The sequence below is a fragment of the Neovison vison genome, chromosome X (genome assembly GCF_020171115.1).
Source record: "Neovison vison isolate M4711 chromosome X, ASM_NN_V1, whole genome shotgun sequence".
NCBI classification, from domain to species: domain Eukaryota; kingdom Metazoa; phylum Chordata; class Mammalia; order Carnivora; family Mustelidae; genus Neogale; species Neogale vison.
Genome location: NC_058105.1, coordinates 81,874,669 through 81,892,821, shown reverse-complemented (window position 1 = coordinate 81,892,821; position 18,153 = coordinate 81,874,669). Strand labels below are relative to the sequence as shown.

General features: G+C 39.3%; 1 protein-coding gene across 10 annotated transcripts in view; it reads right to left on the bottom strand.

Annotated features, from left to right (window-relative positions):
* HUWE1 (HECT, UBA and WWE domain containing E3 ubiquitin protein ligase 1) overlaps positions 1-17,813 on the bottom strand; it is a 169,904-nt gene extending 152,091 nt beyond the window's left edge. For 7 of the 10 annotated variants that reach the window (XM_044234529.1, XM_044234536.1, XM_044234534.1 and 4 more), the window contains exons 1-2: positions 15,131-15,349; positions 11,653-11,787 (exon numbers count right to left, since the gene is read on the bottom strand). The gene's annotated coding sequence lies outside the window, so the exon portion shown is untranslated. Of the gene's footprint in view, positions 1-11,652; positions 11,788-14,893; positions 15,003-15,130; positions 15,350-17,359; positions 17,420-17,465; positions 17,574-17,772 lie in introns of those variants that run through there. The other 3 variants (XM_044234530.1, XM_044234531.1, XM_044234532.1) reach the window with 3 other exon arrangements.
* Between the last annotated feature and the right edge of the window lie 340 nt (positions 17,814-18,153).

Here is an 18,153-nt window from a genome sequence, read left to right as displayed (position 1 = left end):
TCAAACTCAACTTTGATGATGAGACTAGGAAGTTCTGGATCTCCTTCTCAAGTAAGTTATAGTTCTCCAAAGGTTAAACAGGCCACTAAATACTGTCTGGGCCATACAACTTAAGAATCATAGATTTAAAGTGTAACTGAGCTATTCTGACCTGGTTCAAATGAATCTGGAATGCAGAGACACCAAGATTCTTCTACATGATTTAAATAACAGTAGCAATTATGGCAATTATCAACATGGCAGCAAATTCCTTTCAACATGAAGTAACTCCAACTTCACAGGTTTATTATGAGGCTAAAATTAATTCATTGACAAGAAAACTTTAAAACAATGCTTTTACAAAAAAGTATGTCCCAACATATAGACAAAACTGGCTCTATAAATTTAATAGCACCACACACACACAACCCTTCCAATGTCCTTTAAATAAACTGAATAATGTGAACAATCTGCTCCTTTAAAACATTTATATCTATAACATGAAAGATGTTTGCTGAAAATTAAAGAACAGTATGCATAGATACTCTAGTTCCCTGCCACCAACTGACTTTGTGACCTTAGGACAATCTTGAGCTTCAAACATGTAAAATGAAAATAAAAGAACTAAAATCTCTCAAAGCACTGTCTCTAACACTTTGCCTCCAGATCAAGACAAATGTTAAGTATTAAACGTGAACAACTGGAATTATACTCAAAAACTAAAGACCAAAAAGTAACCAAGTCTTGTTTTCTACTTGGTACAAATTCCAACTTTTGTTTTAAAAACTACATTTTTCCAAATAATTCAGTTTTAAGCTCATCTTATGTTTAAAAATCAAATAGTCCTTCCCAAAACAGGACTACTGGTTAACCATCTGGACAAAAATAAAAGCACACACCTACTTCACACCATTACTTAAACATAAAAAGCTAAACTATAAAAGTATTTGAAAATAATGCAGATAAATATTCTTGTAATCTTGTTAAAGAAAAGATCTTCCAAGAAAGATATACAACCTAGAAACCATAAAGGAAAGAAAAAGGGAAGATTTGGCTACACAAAAATTCCAAACCATAAACACAGAAAATATTTTTAAAAGGATACAGAAAGAGCTGGTATTTCTAATATACAAACAACTCTCAAAACTCAGTAAACAAATAATCTGATTGAAAACCAAGTAAAAGACCACAAACTTGCAATCTGCAGAAGATACTAACATTTGCTCATCCTCTCTAATAATACAAAAATTCCAGTCAAAGCAAGGAGATGCTATTTCTCATTCATCAGACTGGTTAAAATTGAAAAGATTATCTTGTATTGGCAGATATAGGTAGAGAAAAGGGTACTGACAGACACTGCTGGTGTGAATGGCAATTCAATATAGCCATTCTGGAGGTCGCTTTGGCAGTATCCATAAAAAATTTAAACGGTACCACCCTCTGACCCAGAAAGAACTCTACTTCTAAGGATCAACAAATAGGGAATGATTAAATTATAGGACATCCATGCTTTGAAATGCAAAGCACCATTAAAAAGAATGGAGTTCAGCTAGATGTTTTAACATACAAAAATATACAAAGGACATAAACGGAGAAGCACAGTATGTAAATGCTAAAAAATATAGAAGAATATATACAAACTGTCAACAGACTTTTGAAATGTGATTATCAATAAAACAAGACTATCATCTAGGGAGGGGAGAGACTAATTTTTAAGAAAAAAGTTTATTTTGTTTGAATCTTTAACAGGAAACACTTCCATAATTTAAAACAATAGAAAAGGGATATATAGATGGGCTCAGGGGAAAAAAAAGATGGGTTTATAAAACAACACTTTAATTTCAAAGTTTTATGAACAGGAGATTCAGTCCTAGCTACAGACTTATGGCATCCATAAATATGCATAAAAACACATGGCCAAATTCAAATGTCCCATGAAAGAGCTCAAAATTGACCCCATGTTGAAAAGTTAACAGCCCTAGTCAAAAGGGCTTTTTGGGGGGGACTTCTCATTTACCTTTCCACTCTTTCTACTCCCCCAAAACTTCCCCATTTTGGGGGATAACTTCTTATTCTGTGCTTCTATGGGTGACATCTGCTGGCACATTTAGAAACAGATTACAGTACAGCATACTGAAAATACTGGACTAGGTTAACCTGGATTCAATGCCCAACTCTACCACTAACCAGCAACCTTTGTTATCTTGGACAAATCACTACCCCTAATCCAGGCCTATAAAGTAAAAGGAGTTTGATACAGTAATATCAAATACAGACTCTTATTCAGCTATTCTGTTGGACATGGAGAAGAGTGCCATTTTAAAGCCACTGGTCATTTGTTTTGCTAGAGGCAGAGATTTGAATTAACTGTGCAGGCAGTCTGACTTTACTTTTAAAAAGCAAAAATCTATGTAAGATCTATGTAAAAGGTTGTCTTCAAGTGGTATCTACATCCCTCCGGATTATACTCTTAAGGATGGTCTTGCCAAGACACTCAAGGAAATGTAAGTAGCAGGGAAATGGAGCCCCAGATTAGGTCAAAAGACTACAAGGCACCATAGGTTGGAGGAGTCAAGCCAGCCCCTACAAAATACAGCAGTAGATATAGATGTAAGGAGAGAGCCACCTATAGCAATGATACTGGATCTGTCCAGGTTTAAGCTCTTCTCTAACACTAACCTATCAAGGCTTACCCTGAGAAGCTATCATACTGTAAATCAACATGGATTATACACTAAACTCACCATTGTGAATAATGTAGGACAGTCCTTGTAAAGGGCAATTTGATAGTAAGTATCCAAAGCCTTTTATATTTTTGCATTCCAGTTCTAGAAATTTCTTAAGGAAGTAAACATAATGTCACAAAGACGTCTCATTTAGATGTTCTTAAGCTTCTTTCCTTTATTCAATACTTACTTACCAAATGGCCTATTGTGTGCTAGGAAGCATTCTTTAAATATCATGGAAAACTAGGACTTATAGGTCTGAAAATAGGAAACTGGTTAATAAATGATAAATTATGTACATCACAGAAAATAATACAGCCATGAAAAGTATTATGTTGTCATAATACATTATGACAGGGAACAGAGATCAATAAAGTGGTAACAACAATTTAAAAATACCATTTTTATATTGGTTTGGAGAAACAGCTTTAAAAAAAAAAGACAATTTAGGGACAACTGAGGAAATGTGACTACAGACTAGCTATTTAGATATTAAGGTAAAGAACAAATTTCTTAGGTGTGATAAACAGTATTGTAGATATTGTAGGTCCTTATTAAGACATCAGGCCAAAGGACTTAAGGATGAAATGTCACTTTTTTTTTAAAGATGAAATGTCACTGTTACTTCATATGCTTCAGAAAAATTAAACACATATATGTACACATAAATCAAATATGGCAAATTTTAACTATTATTGGATATAGCCAGTGATATACAGATGCTCAATGTGCTATTCTTTCAGCATTTTTATGTTTGAAAATTTTCACAATAAAAAGCTGGAGGGAAGGTTATGAATTACATATTTAAAGAGTAAAGTTTTGGGGAGAGAAAGTATGCTTATGTTACACAGGGATAAAGAAAAGCCTTGGAAGAATATATTGTGTACCAGCATACTAACAGTATTTATCTGAATGGCAGGAGATTTCTGTGCTTATTTGTGTATGTTTTCAACAATAAACCATATATACTGCTATAATCCTGAGAAACATTACTTAAAAATAAAGTCAGGAAAACATTTTCAAACAAGAACTACAATAAAATGAACAAATGACTAAAGGCCCACTCCCAAAGCATTCTTATTAAATTATTTTATAAACTAAATAAGTATGTAAACAATTCCACACAAGTAATAAATTGCTGTGTGAACATCACAGTTTTTAAATTTCTACTTACATGAGTAATTTATACCGTTCTCACAATATGAAAATGCAAGTAATTCATGGTACAGATCGAGTGGGAAGGGGAATACCGAGTTAAAGTACTTAAGAATTTCCCCTCAAATCATACCCCCCCCAAAAGATTGGAGGCAAAAATAAATGTTCAAGTTATCAGTTCATGAGGGGGGGGTAGGCTAAGGGTTTTGTTTTATTATTCTCTGTATTCTTTAGTGTATTTTAAGTTTCTCAGAAAAAGAAATGCAATTACAGAAAAAGCAAAAGTTCCTCTTGACCACGCCTTCCAAAAAATCAGTTTACCCTAGTTTTTAATATATAAATAGCACCATATAGTACATACTATCTTACAGCTTGCCAAGTTATCTTCACATAAATAGCTGTATTAACTTAAACCACTTGTGGGCAGTATTCTAAGACCATACTCTTCCCTGTATTTTTGCCATAACCTGTACCTAATTATGTTTTGCCAATCTAATGGTTAAAAAATATCTCATTTTAATTTGCATTTCTAGTATTTAGTTTGGGTATCTTTTCTTGTTACCAGACAGTTTTAGTTCCTATTCTGGGAAAAGCCTGTCCTTAATTTTCTACTGCTTTTATTTTTAAAATGTTACTCTTATCATTAAGACAGGAACACACCAACCAAAATGTTAATGATGACTGAATATTTTTGTGGGAGTAGAAATCTTTTCCCAAAATAAGAACACATTTTCTAGTTTTTCCTAAATTAATTCAGTAACAGAAACTAGAAAATTATAAAAGTGGGTGAAAAAAAGGCTTTCAGATGCAAGTAGTTCTTTCAGGATACCCTATTATAGGAGCACATAACACCCTAGAGGAACTCATAAAATCCAGCTTAAAGAAATAAACACACCTAAAGCACAAGTCTTGTTAAGAAATGAAATACTGGTTGAGGCTACTGATTCATTTGGGATACATTAACTAACTTCATTTTTAGAAAGCATATTTTGAGATCATGATGTACTTTTCATGTATCTTGTTTAAGCCCAACAAAATTCTGGGTTACATTCGCTGAAGCCCTCCTATAAACTGCTATTGCACATTTTGTTCACTCCTCCTCATTGTACTAATCCCTTTGATTATGATTTATAAGTCTCCCTCCCCTAGGAGACCATGCTACCCTCCACTCCCTAGTTGCTTATCTTGGAATTTCCATTATCTGGCATTATTGAGTATGTCCTCAAATATTTGTTGAGAGAATGAGTTATCATCCTTACTTAAAGGATGAGGAAACTAGCTCAGTGATGAAATAATTTGCCCCAAGTAACATGGCTATTAAGTATTTATTTTACGTAAATTACAATGGCCATAACTTTGTAGTATACTGTATAATTTAAACATTTTAAGTAATGTATCATCTCACTTTAATGCCCACAGCAACTTATGAAGTAGGTTTTCTGATTTGATTTTGGGGCACACACAAATCCTAGTTTATAAGAAGTTCAGCTGTCTCTTTACATACTTCATAAATCACTAATTGGGTACAGGACCCTCTATCTTTATGTAGCATACATCTTGGGGAATGATGATGGGGGGAGGGAGAAGACAAAAGGAAGACAATTAAAGCAACAGGACAGAGACTGAAAATCAGTTTATAGGTCCATCTGAGGACCATAAACCGATATTGTAGTGTCAACCACATGTGCCACTCTGAAATCCGAACTTGGCCCAAAGGTTTTTCTTGATATTACCCTCTATTCACAGAAGACAACTGCAGGCTTTCACACAGATCAGCAGTCTCAAAGGCTGGGGATACAGAGCTAAGGAGAGCTTTGAAAAACAATAGACAGGTTACATCACACATGGACAAAGCAGGTGGAAAAGTGACAACATAAAGGAAAATGCTAAGGAACTTTAAACATTATCTCAGTCCTTAAATGGACTGTGAGTTTCTCAAGTGAAGAAACCAACTCTCATTCATTTTATGTCCCTAGCTCCTTGAACTTAAGAACACTCAGTAAATGGTTACTGAACTAAAAATAGCTTAAGATGTGAGGGAAAAAGACATATTAATTTTTTTTAAATGGCTTTAAAATTTATTGAGCACTTACTATGTGCCATGTGTTATACTTCTGATAATATATAAAATGTTAAAAGGGTAATATTTACCTCTTTTCTAATCTGTTAGATACGGTGCTACTCAAGTATATTAACAATGGTGATACTGATGACTATTAGGAAGACTCATTATGGGTTAAGGTTACTAAGGTTACAGCAGAACCTTGAACAGAACAAAGTTGAACAGTAGGGAGCTATGTAGATGTAAGGAGATCAAGGCAACCAATGTATTACACATCACCACAGAAGTAGATACGACCCTTTAGAGGGTATGAACATGACTCCTAATGCTTGGCACAACTCTGGTGACACCCACTTATCTTGGGCCAGACAAAGTCTGCCCCCAAATGACCAAAGTATAAACCCTTTTCTTCCCCACCACTGATGATCCCAACAGAGCTGAAGGGTCCAGATAGGCTTTGCTAACTGGCCATCAATTCACCACCGTGACTGCCCATCTCTGAGCTGTTGAAGGGGTTATGTGAAATTATTAAAGAAATGACCATCTGCTGACCATTACAGAGTATACTAACAACCTAAATTACCCAACTTAACCCCACAAATAAAGCGTTTTCCCCAGATGAGACAATGGATAGGTTAACTTGCCCAATATGACAGAACTATTAAGTGGTCAGAAAAAAATTAAAAATTCAGCATTTATCCTACCCTTCTTGTACAAACTGTATCACTGAGTAACCTTACAAAATTATTCCACCTAATACACAAAAACAAAATGACAGAGCTAGAACATCACCATTTTGATATTTCCAATCAACTAATCCATCTTAAGCTTTAGGCAGAAATGGCTGTTAATATAAAAAAAATATAAGACGTCATTACAACTTAATGAATGTTGTGCATAAATACACCACCACCAATTCTTGCCAAAGGACATGAACCTGAATTTATAAAAGCCTCTGGATCCACTGTAAATTTGCAGGAAATACAGAGGACAGACAAACATGTAATAACTGTATTGAGTGTGCGATAAAGAAATTCAGTCTGTGGGAAACTCCACAGGTCAAACGGCCTAAGTTATTCAACAGATATAGTATAAGGAAAAGAAAGAAAGAAAAAAAGGAAAGTTACAGGTATTTAAAATACATCAAGTTTTAAAAAGTAGACAAAGCAAATTATACTGTTCAGGGGTGCACACTTGGATGATAAAAGCAGAACAATACAAGAGATTACTATAAAGTCAGAAGAGTAGACACTTTCTGGAGAGGGAAGATGCTGTGACTGGGATGAGCACATGGAAAGACTTATGGTTTAACAAGCAAAGTCCTATTTCTTGAGTTGGGTAATGGTGACAAAAGTGTTTGCCTTAATTTACTAAACTGTAAACTTGTTTATGGGTGGTTTGCCTTATCTGTATTCTATTTCTTACAATAAAAGGAAAACACTACATTCACATTAAAGCTGCTTATGTATGGTATGATTCTATTTGTATGAGATGCCCAGACTAGGCAAATCATAGAAATACAAAGTAATTAGTGGTTGCCAAAGGCTGGGGTGGTTGGGAGAGAGAGGGGGAGTCACTATTAATGGGAACTGGGTTTCCTTTAGGGGTGATGAAAATGTTTAAAAAATGATGTGGTAATGGCTGTACAACTGTGAACACATCAAAAATCACTGTATGCAGGGCACCTGCGTGGCTCAGTGGGTTAAAGCCTCTGCCTTCAGCTCAGGTCATGATCCCAGGGTCCTGGGATCGAGCCCCGCATCAGGCTCTCTGTTCAGCAGGGAGCCTGCTTCCTCTTCTCTCTCTCTGCCTGCCTCTCTGCCTACTTGTGATCTCTGTCAAATAAATAAATAAAATATTTTTTAAAATCGTATGGCATGGGAATTGTATCTCAATAAAACTGTTTTTAAAAAGTCTAAGACACCCCTGTTAAGCCAAGACACATGTTTAAAACAAAGCCTGGGGTGGAGCTCAAGAACTTGCACTTCTGACAAGTTCCCAGATGCTGCTGCTGCTGTCGATCTGGGGGACATATTTTGAGAACCAATGCAACAAGGGATTTCAAAACTGCTTATACTAAACAGCACTGGAGAGTGAAGTGTTTTACTCAGGGACTGAGAAAACAGTCCAGGAAAGAAAAAAGTCAACACTCTGCAAAGCACTGTTCTATTCCAACTGATTCCCTGACCATCAACATCTGCATCTCCTAGGAACTTGCTGGAAATGCAAATTCTCAGGCCCCTTCCAGACCTATAGGATAGGAAGCTCTGGGGATGGAGCTCAGCAATCTGTTTGAGCAAGCCCTCTAGGTGATTCTGACATTCCCAAAAGTTTCAGAGCTATTGTTCTAAGCACTTTATATGCATTAACTCAGCTAAACTCCAAAACCCTATGAAGTAGGTAATACTATTAGCATTTTACAGATTAAGAACTGTGGCACAGAGGTTAAATAATTTGCGCAAGATGACAAATGGTAAAAAATGAAGTCAGAACTTGAGCCTAGAGAGTCTGGTTCCAGAGTCCATGCTCTTAATCACTATGATGAAAGATCTTTCCACCCACAAGAATTCAACTGGCAGAATGCAATAATGAAGAATTAGTGGAAGAAAAAAATGCAAAGACCAGGAGAAATATGTCTCACTAAAAACACAGGCAAATAATCACAGCAAATAATGTTGTCATTAAAAAAGCAATCTTCCAGGGACGACTGGGTGGCTCAGTGGGTTAAAGCCTCTGCCTTCAGCTCAGGTCATGATCCCAGAATCCTGGGATCGAGCCCCCGCATGGGCTCTCTGCTCAGCAAGGAGCCTGCTTCCTCCTCTCTCTCTGCCTGCTTGTGATCTCTGTCAAATAAATAAATAAAATCTTTTTTTTTTTTTAAATAGCAATCTTCCAAAAGCATTCCAAAACATAAGCAGCCATCAAATACAATATATCCCAGTATTTCCAGAACAATTATCTCAGATATCTAATTATAAGGATTTAAAATCTGGATTACACTAAAGATGGCACATAAATTCACGGCAGTTATGTTCACATTTACCAATCTTTAAAATCTAAATGATTATACTACAAGGTCATTCCAGAATAATTTGAATCTCCCTATTCCTAGTCCCTTTTAGTCACTGTACAGTCAGAATGTAGGGGTTGAAAAAGAACTTTCACATTCCTCTAGTCCAATCAGCAATCCAGGCTGAACCATCTACAACACTGATCTTCTTATATTATCTTATATTATCTTCTGATATTCATTAAGAACCTAAAAAACAAATCCCAACTTTCTATAAAATCACATCCTGGGATCAATCCATGTCACCACTGTAATTTTTAAAGCCAAATGATTAAAAACTTTTTAAGGGCATTAAAATGTGAAAATGTTCAATATTAACAGCCAAAACAAAACCTACAGTTGTTTTAGTCACAGAGAGCCACTCTTTCACACTATCTGAAAACATTTCTATAACCAGAAGACCAAGCTGGTTAACAAGTATATCAAGTTTTAGCAACTCAACCCCTATGACACATCAAATGAGAGAGCTTCCAAAGAATCTTCTGAGCTGAATTATCCCTGACATTAACATGTAAACATCTGGTAACCAGTCATTGAGGAAATAAGTCAGAGAACAATACAGCAAAACACCCAGAGCCCAAGCACTTGGGACTATCAACCTTATAGATAGTGAGACTACTGTAAAGCAGCCCAATATGGTTACAGCTACACAGCAAATTTTAACAATTTAACAGCAGGAAAGGTAACCTGGAATGTGAAGGGCAAACATTTTCAAAGCAACCAAGTTTGGTATTTCAATAATACTTTGAACCCATGGCTAAAAACACAACAGAAGAGAAAAAACCAACAGCATTTCCATTATAAACTTGTAGCTATTAAGAACCCTGGAAACAATTAAAATATTGAAATGCCTACTGCATAAAACTCTGTTCCAAAAATCTAGTTATCCCAGATTCAAAACTCTGGATTAGAAGGTGTAAGTGATCTTGTTCAAACTTCTAGTAACTACAGAAAGCTGAAGAGACAGGAGTAAATATCTAACCATGATATCCAACACACTCAAAATTTTTTTGTTAAATGAATAGACTTCACTGGAATTCCCAAGAAATCACTTCTTTAAATAGTCACTTTTCAACCAGCGATCTGATTTCTCCATAATGAATAAAGAACTGAAAAGCCTGAACTCATGATCCATAGCACTGGTGATTCAAAAATCACATTTTTATCTAAATACCTCAAAAACTTTCATTCATGATCTCTACCCTCTCTGCTCTTCAACTTGGAATCACTCTCACTTTAAAGGTAGGCTCAAGTGGCCTTTCTCTGCCAATATTTGTGCTTATGTCCAACTTCCATCCCCAGGTTTTGACTATGCAAGGGACAGATAGATCCCAAGATAACCAATTCTACACCTGGAAAGAAATGAACAGTTTAAAGGACTTTGTGCTGTCGATCACCATTTCCAAAAGAAATAAAATGAAAACTAACAACAGAAAAACTATGGTTGTATATTAATAGCTGAAAATCAGGATGCAAGCAGAAGCTCTCAAAAACTGGTTAGTACTGCCATTTCAAAAACTATTATTAGAGCCAAAGAACTCATCACTAAGGCTTAACAGCTTAGAAGTTATGGGTCAGAGCAGCTGAGATACCAACATCAAAAGAATAAAAAGCAACATTGTAAGATAGTATAAAAATAACTAAACCACCTAAGGAAATTGAAACCATGAAAAATCCCAAAGGCACACTTAAGTCATTATCTAGGAAACATTAGCTTCTTCCATAAGGAGGCCTACTTTTCATGTGGAGCAGTAAGCAGGGCCAAGACATGGAACCAAGGTCAGGTATCAATTAAATCAGACTCTGCCACAGAAAAGGGAATCCATGACTAGTTATTTTGGGATAGTGCCTAGGCCAGCAGTATCAACTCCAACTAGGATACAGGAGATTACTGCTTTTGTTCCATTATAATGGGGGTCCTCCAAGGTCTTTAACTTAATAAGAACGTGTTAGATACCACTGCTGGGATACAATCACCAAATGTGAGGGAAGTTGCACAACAATTTCTTCAAAATATCAGAAGAAAAAAAGGTAGAGAGTGCAGATTAAAGTAGATTTAAGAAATATACATCTCCACCTTTGTGATAAATGGATTTTCTTTGGACCCTAATTCAAACTAAAATATGAACATTAGCTTCATATTTGGTATCTTCAAAAATCACTGTTAATTTTTTGAGTTGTGATAATGGTTTTTGAGGTTATGTTAAAAGAGCCTTTCTCTTTCAGGCATATAAGTATTTTGCAAGTAAAAATATGACAGCAGGGATTTATTTCAAAATAATAGATGGGGACAGTAGGTATAAGTACAGATGAAACAGAATGGCTACAAGCTGGTAACTGTTAAAACTGGTGACAGATACACAAAGGGATCACTATACTACCTGATTTCTGTATGTTTGATTTTTCATAACTCTTTGATAAAGAATTGATTAGACATAATATCTTACAACTTTATTTTTTTGAATGGAGCTTGAAGTGATTTAAAAATCACATACAGACGGACTTCATTTAAACAATAACGAGAGAAGCAGCCAATGCCACATCAGATCCAAACAATGAAAGAAACCAAAGTAGCTCAATTACAGAATGGAAATATATACCCCCACCTCCACTCCATGAAGTAAAATACAAATACTACCCAAAGATCTACAAAAACTAACCTAAAATCACAGCCAATCATACTCATCCTGGTGGGAAATTCCAAACTTCTCCAACAGCTTCCTGAACCTTCTGACCAAGTTGGTCTGCTAGTTCCTCTGGAGTACTAACCCACTCAGGTCAGACTACTGGAGGACCTACCAAAAAAAAGGTGGGGAGAAAGAGATAACACATTTATTAGGGTGTAGGGGAGTTAACCATTATATCAATGTTCAAACATGATCACAGTTATTATTTCTTAAGCAACAGCCCACACATATCAATTTTTATTTTTAAGGACCTGCTTTAAGCAGCAACAAGAATTCAGAACCAACAGCCAACACCCTGAAAACTCAACTCCGTCCTCAACCCAAATGAAATGATAGGGGATAGTAATTACAATTTATATCCTCACTATAAACTGATACTAAGGCAATGTTGAATTTATTATTTTCTTGTGGGAAAAAATCTGCACTCATAAAAACTACTCTTCACCTTCACACATGCTTTTTGGGCATACTGGGAGACAACTGATAAACACCTGGGAAACAGGTTGAACTTTACCACTGAAGCTTAGACAAAGCTTTTGACTGCTACTGCCACTCCTTCCTCTCTCTCTCTCCTTAGAGATCTACTAGAATAAATTAAACCTTTTAGGTCACACCTAGATTTATTTAGTTATTTATTTCCAGATTTATTCTAGTCCTGAATGACAAGAATCAAATTAAGATTTAGTTAATTACTGATTCATTGCTTGACCCACTGTAAAAAACTCCAAGGCAGTATCTCAAAACAGAAAGTGATCTCCTGTCCTCCAATGAAAAAGAGAATATTCTATTACCTCCAAAGCACTTTAAATTGAACAAAGCAAACCCTAAAGCTCAAAACTAGTGTCTACACAGTTAATTACCAGATGGTTACCACGGTAGATCTTTAATCCTACATAAACTTTTTACCATCATATTCCTATTTCAAGCCCCATCACCTGCCCAAGGTTAGAGTAATAGATGAAAGTGTTCAGTTTAATATTGGTCTAATCAAAATATTAACAGTAAGAAAAACTACCTCCAAATAAAATACACTCACTTCTATTTAAAAAGAATGCTGGAAAATATAAAATGGCAAAACACAACAGGAGGTAGTGCATTAAAGAACTGGTAGTAATTCATTATGGGAAATAAGCTTGGTATTCCAAACAACTTTCCTAAATTCTCTCAGATAGGAATTATCCTGTGCAGGTATAGCCAAATAGCAGATCCCCACACTGATCTGAGGAACCAAAGAAAGGAAGCTGGGGGAAAGCAGTATGAACACTTGAAAACTAGCTGGCAGAAGTTCCCTTGATTACTGTGAAAAGCATAGCAACAAATTTCATCTTTGAGTGAATAACAGAACAAACTCTTTTTGAAGCAGTGGAAAGAGGGACTGGGCAAGGGATGAGGCATTCCTTCTAAAAGGCAGAACACCTGGGTGTGGTTCTTGACAGGAACCTTATGGCCAGTGGTTATTTCAAGCTAGTGACTTTGCAATGAAATTCCTAGACTAGTAGATTAAGAGAGGTGGAAATCACAATCAAACACCAAGAACCACGGGAAATAAAGACTTTGGCCCATGAGTAGGAAAAAAGACTTTGGCCCATGAGTAGGCCCATGACTAGAAATATACTGAAAACGTACAATTAGAGGAATAAAAAATCTTATTCTTTTCCAGATCATAAAACTATCATATGACACAGATCAGTCTTCCAACCTATTCTCAAACCTAGAAAAAGTAACAATTTATTGTGTGCCTACCATAAGCTGGGCACTTTACAAATTGTCGAATTCTAGTAACTGTAAGTGTTACTATCTATTGTACAGATGAGAAAACTGAGAATCTTAAAAGTTCGACGTGAACACAAAGCACACAGTTATTTCTACCATACCAGGGTGCCTCCCTTGAATGGAGAATGTTGAGGTCTCCTCAATCTACTCAACACTGGGGTTAACAGAAAACAATGCCGACATGCAATCTACAAAGAAAACAAATGATAGGGAATCATCCATAGTAATGGTGGAATGAGGGAAGGGAAGAGAAAAAAGTAGAACAGGGCAGTGACTGAGGGTCAGAAGATAATCAAAGATATTTTATTTTCTAGCACATGGAGGAGGGGAAATGTAGTGGAGCCTGACAGGAAGGTATCTTCTCTCTAGCGGATTCAACTCTTGAAAAAAGAACACGGGGGTGGGAAGATAATTAAATGAGACGCATGTTAAGATATGGTTAGTAGCAAAGACAGAGGTCCACAGACCTCGAGGACTCAAGAACTCAGAGCAAGGCAGGGAAAAGGGGAGGTTCCCGAGCTTGCAAAGAGGGATGGCAGGGGACAGAGAAGGACAAAAAGTTGGTTTACTGGAGGATTATCTTCTACAGCCTTTTCTTTACTTTTTTTTTTTTTTGAAGAGGGGTGTTATGAGGAAGGAAAGGCTAAGAGCCCCAAGAACAAGAGGTCTGCAATCATCCAGTCACCAACCCATTCATTGTTCCATCTAAGAGTGGTCGAGCAGTCTGCAAAGTTGCAGAAATCTGTCCTGTACTCGAATCAGGGTCATACAAGCATGAAGACCCGAGGTAATGGAAGGCTACCATTTAACTCCATCCACAAAGATGGAGTAAATGCACGGAACGTGAAAGGCTCTACTCAAGTCTTGCGTCAAGGGGACCAACAGAAGAGGGAGACAGTCCTGGTTAAGGGGCTTGGACTAAGCTCTTCCTTAGTAGGGCTGGGGTGGGGGTGACAGGGAAAAGCTTTGTCTCCTCTTATTAAATGCGAGCATTAAATATCCATGTGGATGAGGTCAGAATTAGGGGGAAAGGGGGAGGAGTACGTCAGAGACACCGAAGCTTGACCCCTAAATCTTAGTTAAAAGACCAAAGCAGTTGGACAACTGGAGCCCACCTCAACTCAAGAAAAATTAGGAGATTCGTTTGGGCCGCGGAAGGGGCGGAGAAGAGAGGCAGGCCTGAAAAAAAGGTAGTAGGGAGACAACCAGTCGTCATTGATTGGTCCCCTTTCCCCCACCGCCCAATCTAACCCCCAGCCCCACTCTCTAACTCACTCCAGGACTCCCGCCCCCCACCCTTCCCAACCCGCCCACTGCGGTGGCAACAACGGAGGCGTTGACCGATTGGTGGGGCAAAGGCGGGCCCACACGCGACGGAGGCCTGGGAAATGGTGTCGCCTCGCACAGAGACGGCGTGGTCTTTGCCTCAGGTTCGGCTTACCAGCACCTCGGTGTTTCGCCAACAGTCACCTCCTTAACGTTGGGTGCCTGGGAAGCGTCACAAACGCGGATAGCCAACACCTCAGTCTCCGATCCTGGCCGGACAGACATCAGCTTCCGCCGCCATCTTAACAGCAGGCGGACCGACCCTAGTCACTGCCCCCCCCCTACCCCAAGCTACCTCCGCCACCTCCAACGGATCCCACGAGGACGTAACCCCGCTCGCGCGAGAACTCACCGGCTAAGAACAGCACGAGCCGAAGACGCTGCTGCCGCCTCCGCGGCTGCTGCAGTCCGTAGCTGAACGGCGGCCGCCTCCGCGCGATCCCGCGAGAACCTCTTACCGGACGGGAAAAGCCTGAGCCCAGCCCTTCTCAGACCCCTCCTCCCACCAAAGCCGAAGTCGCTACGGATCCGCTCTCACCCTACGCGAAGCGAAAAGCAAATGACGCACAACCCCACGAAGCACTGAGGGGCGGAGCCAATCTGCCGCCGCCGGCTCCCGCATGCGCCGAGAAAACTATCGCGATATTACACTTTAGTCTCTGCGAGACCTTCGAATTCACCGCAGGATGCCGCCCGCGCCTCGCCTTTAGGAAACACGAGATCTCGCGAGACCTAGCGCAAGCTCCTAAAAAGGAGAGAGGCGGGGTTTCAATGAAAATGACTGGGAGTTTTTCGGGGGGAAGGGAGGAACCTCCCGTCCTGCAGGGATCTCGCCTACCACGAGGTTTCCGACCCACTGCGGAGCTGGCTGCCAAACCTCGCGATGACACAGCTCAGCGCCAAATCTCGGCCATGTCCTGAAAACTGCCTCCGCCCCCGATCTAAGGTGTCTAGAGCCTAGTGCTTGAGGAAAATTAAAAAAGTCAACCTGTTTATTCTCACGCTTCCGGGCAGAGCTGTACCAATTAGCCAAACTCCATTCTGGAAGAGGAGCAATGGGTTCCCCATTGTTACCTGCCTCCAGTAATCACATATTATCCTGGACTAACACATAAAAGACGTTCAGTCTCACAAAAAGCTCGCAAATGCAAATGAAAACAATGACATAACATTTTTGGCCCATTAGATCGGGGAAAAAAAATTTTAAGACATAATATCCTGACTCTCCCTCGCCGCACTGCAGGTTAACCTGAATCCATCTTAACGTAACGAAAGGCTCATATCGTTAGTTCCAGCACTAAAGCCACTAATTTTTAACTCCGGACGCTTTACCTTGGCTTAACCAAAAGATCATAAAGTGGTTTTCGCCAAACAAAGGAGTGTGCCCTCAAAGGAAAATTCAAGCTTGGGGGGGGGGCGTGCTTGCAGTTTTTAATATGGCAGTTTATCCACGTCTAGCCAACAATGTTTCTCCAATAAATCTTGGATCCAATCTGGCTCGATTTGTGGGCTTTTCTATTCTAATGCATTGTTCTGTCCATTCTCATTTAAATATTGTTCCTTTGGAGTGCATTTTAATAGATGGTAGTACAAATACTCCCATCTTATCTTTTAAAATATTTTCTCGGTTATTCTTATCCATCTTTTTTTCTAGATGAACTTTAGAATCACATTAAGTTCCAAAAACTTGGCATATTTATTGACATTCCATCAATTGTATAAAACGACATAGGAAAAATGGGCATCACTACAAAATTGAGCCTTCTTATCAAGAAGCATGGTATCCCTTCTCTGTGTATGCAAGCATTCTTTTATTATATATCTCAATAAAGTTTTGTAGTTTACTTCTAGGGTTTTTGGTTTTCATTTTTCTTGCTACTGCGAATGGGGTTATTATATTAAATTTTTGAAATGCTTATCGCTTATAGATATTTGATATTTGCCTACTTTTGTAATCCGACAAATAAAAAATATGTTCAATTTCACTGGTAATCAGAAAAATGCAAATGAAAACAACGATATACCATTTTTTTGCGCTTCAAATTGGCCCAAATTACAAAGATTGATAATTATTCATGTTGGCACAACTGTGGAAAAATGGGCAATGTTGCAAAACATTGGAGAGTGTAAAACAGTATAGCCTTTTGCGAAGGCAATTTGGACAAATCTATCAAAATTCCAAATGCATATACACTTTGAGAGTAGCGATTACTCTTCTAAGAATTTCTCCTACGGAAATACTCATACATGTGCATGAAACGTATATATACAAACCCATTCATTATAGCATTGCTTGTAATAGCCCCCTCCCCCCTTCAAAGGGAAACAAGCTAATGTATATCAATCGGGAAATGGTTAAATAAACTGTAGTACAATCGTACAATGCAGCTGTTTACAAATGAGATAAATTCAGATTCCCTGATATAGGAAGATCTAGAAGACATATTAAGTTTTTAAAAAGCAATTAGTCGAAATGAATGTGCGTGTGTGTGTGTGTGTGTGTGTGTGTAGTACCATTTAGATACCAAAACATACATATACAACACCTAGTAGTTACCCACGAAGCCTGCCTGCCCCTCACCTTCCCCCTCCTCTGAGGCCGCCTTCCGAGAGCCTGTGAGAGAAACGCCGAAGGCCCGGCCTCTACTCCCTCTCTAGGTCCACTTGGCCACGACTAACGCCGGTACCTCGCATCCCCACTGTCAGCACTGTCAGCCGCTCTCCCGCCGCGCTGCCTGCCGCTGCCCGGCTGCCCCTGAAGATGCAGCTAGCTTTCTGCTGGCGCCGGCTGAGGCCTGGGGGAGGGGAGAGAAGGCGGGGTTGAGGGAGGGTTGGGGCAGGCCACCGGGCCCCTTCACCAGCCTCTCGGGCTGGCTACCCAAGGCCGCCACCTCCGCCACTCCGCGCAGGGTCCCGTGGGAACAACCCTCCGCAAGGAGCAGAGAACCGCCTCGCGAGCAGAGCGCGCCCCCCAACCCGGGGGAAGACGCTCACCTCGGTGGCAGTAGCTCCGCGGGGCCCGCAGAAGGGTGCCGGGTCCGCGGCCCTGCTTCAGCCCCGCTTCAGCCCTGCTCCCCTCGCTCGCCCTCCGCGGAAAACCTACCCCTCCGGCTCTCCCCACACCCGATCTGAGGCTCCACCCCCTCGCTTGAGAAGCCCCGCCCCTGCCCCTCCGGCGGACACTCCCTCCGCGGTGGAGCAGAGTCCCCTTTAGGGGACTGCGCCTGAGCTCTTCGCGGTCCAACAAACCCAACGGTAGAGGATAGTAGGGTCGCTAGGGAATTGGATTTGATTCGTGGTACGATGGGAGCCACTGAAGGGTGACGTGATTTGATTTGATTTACCTTTAAAAATTAATCTCTCCAGCTGCCTTGT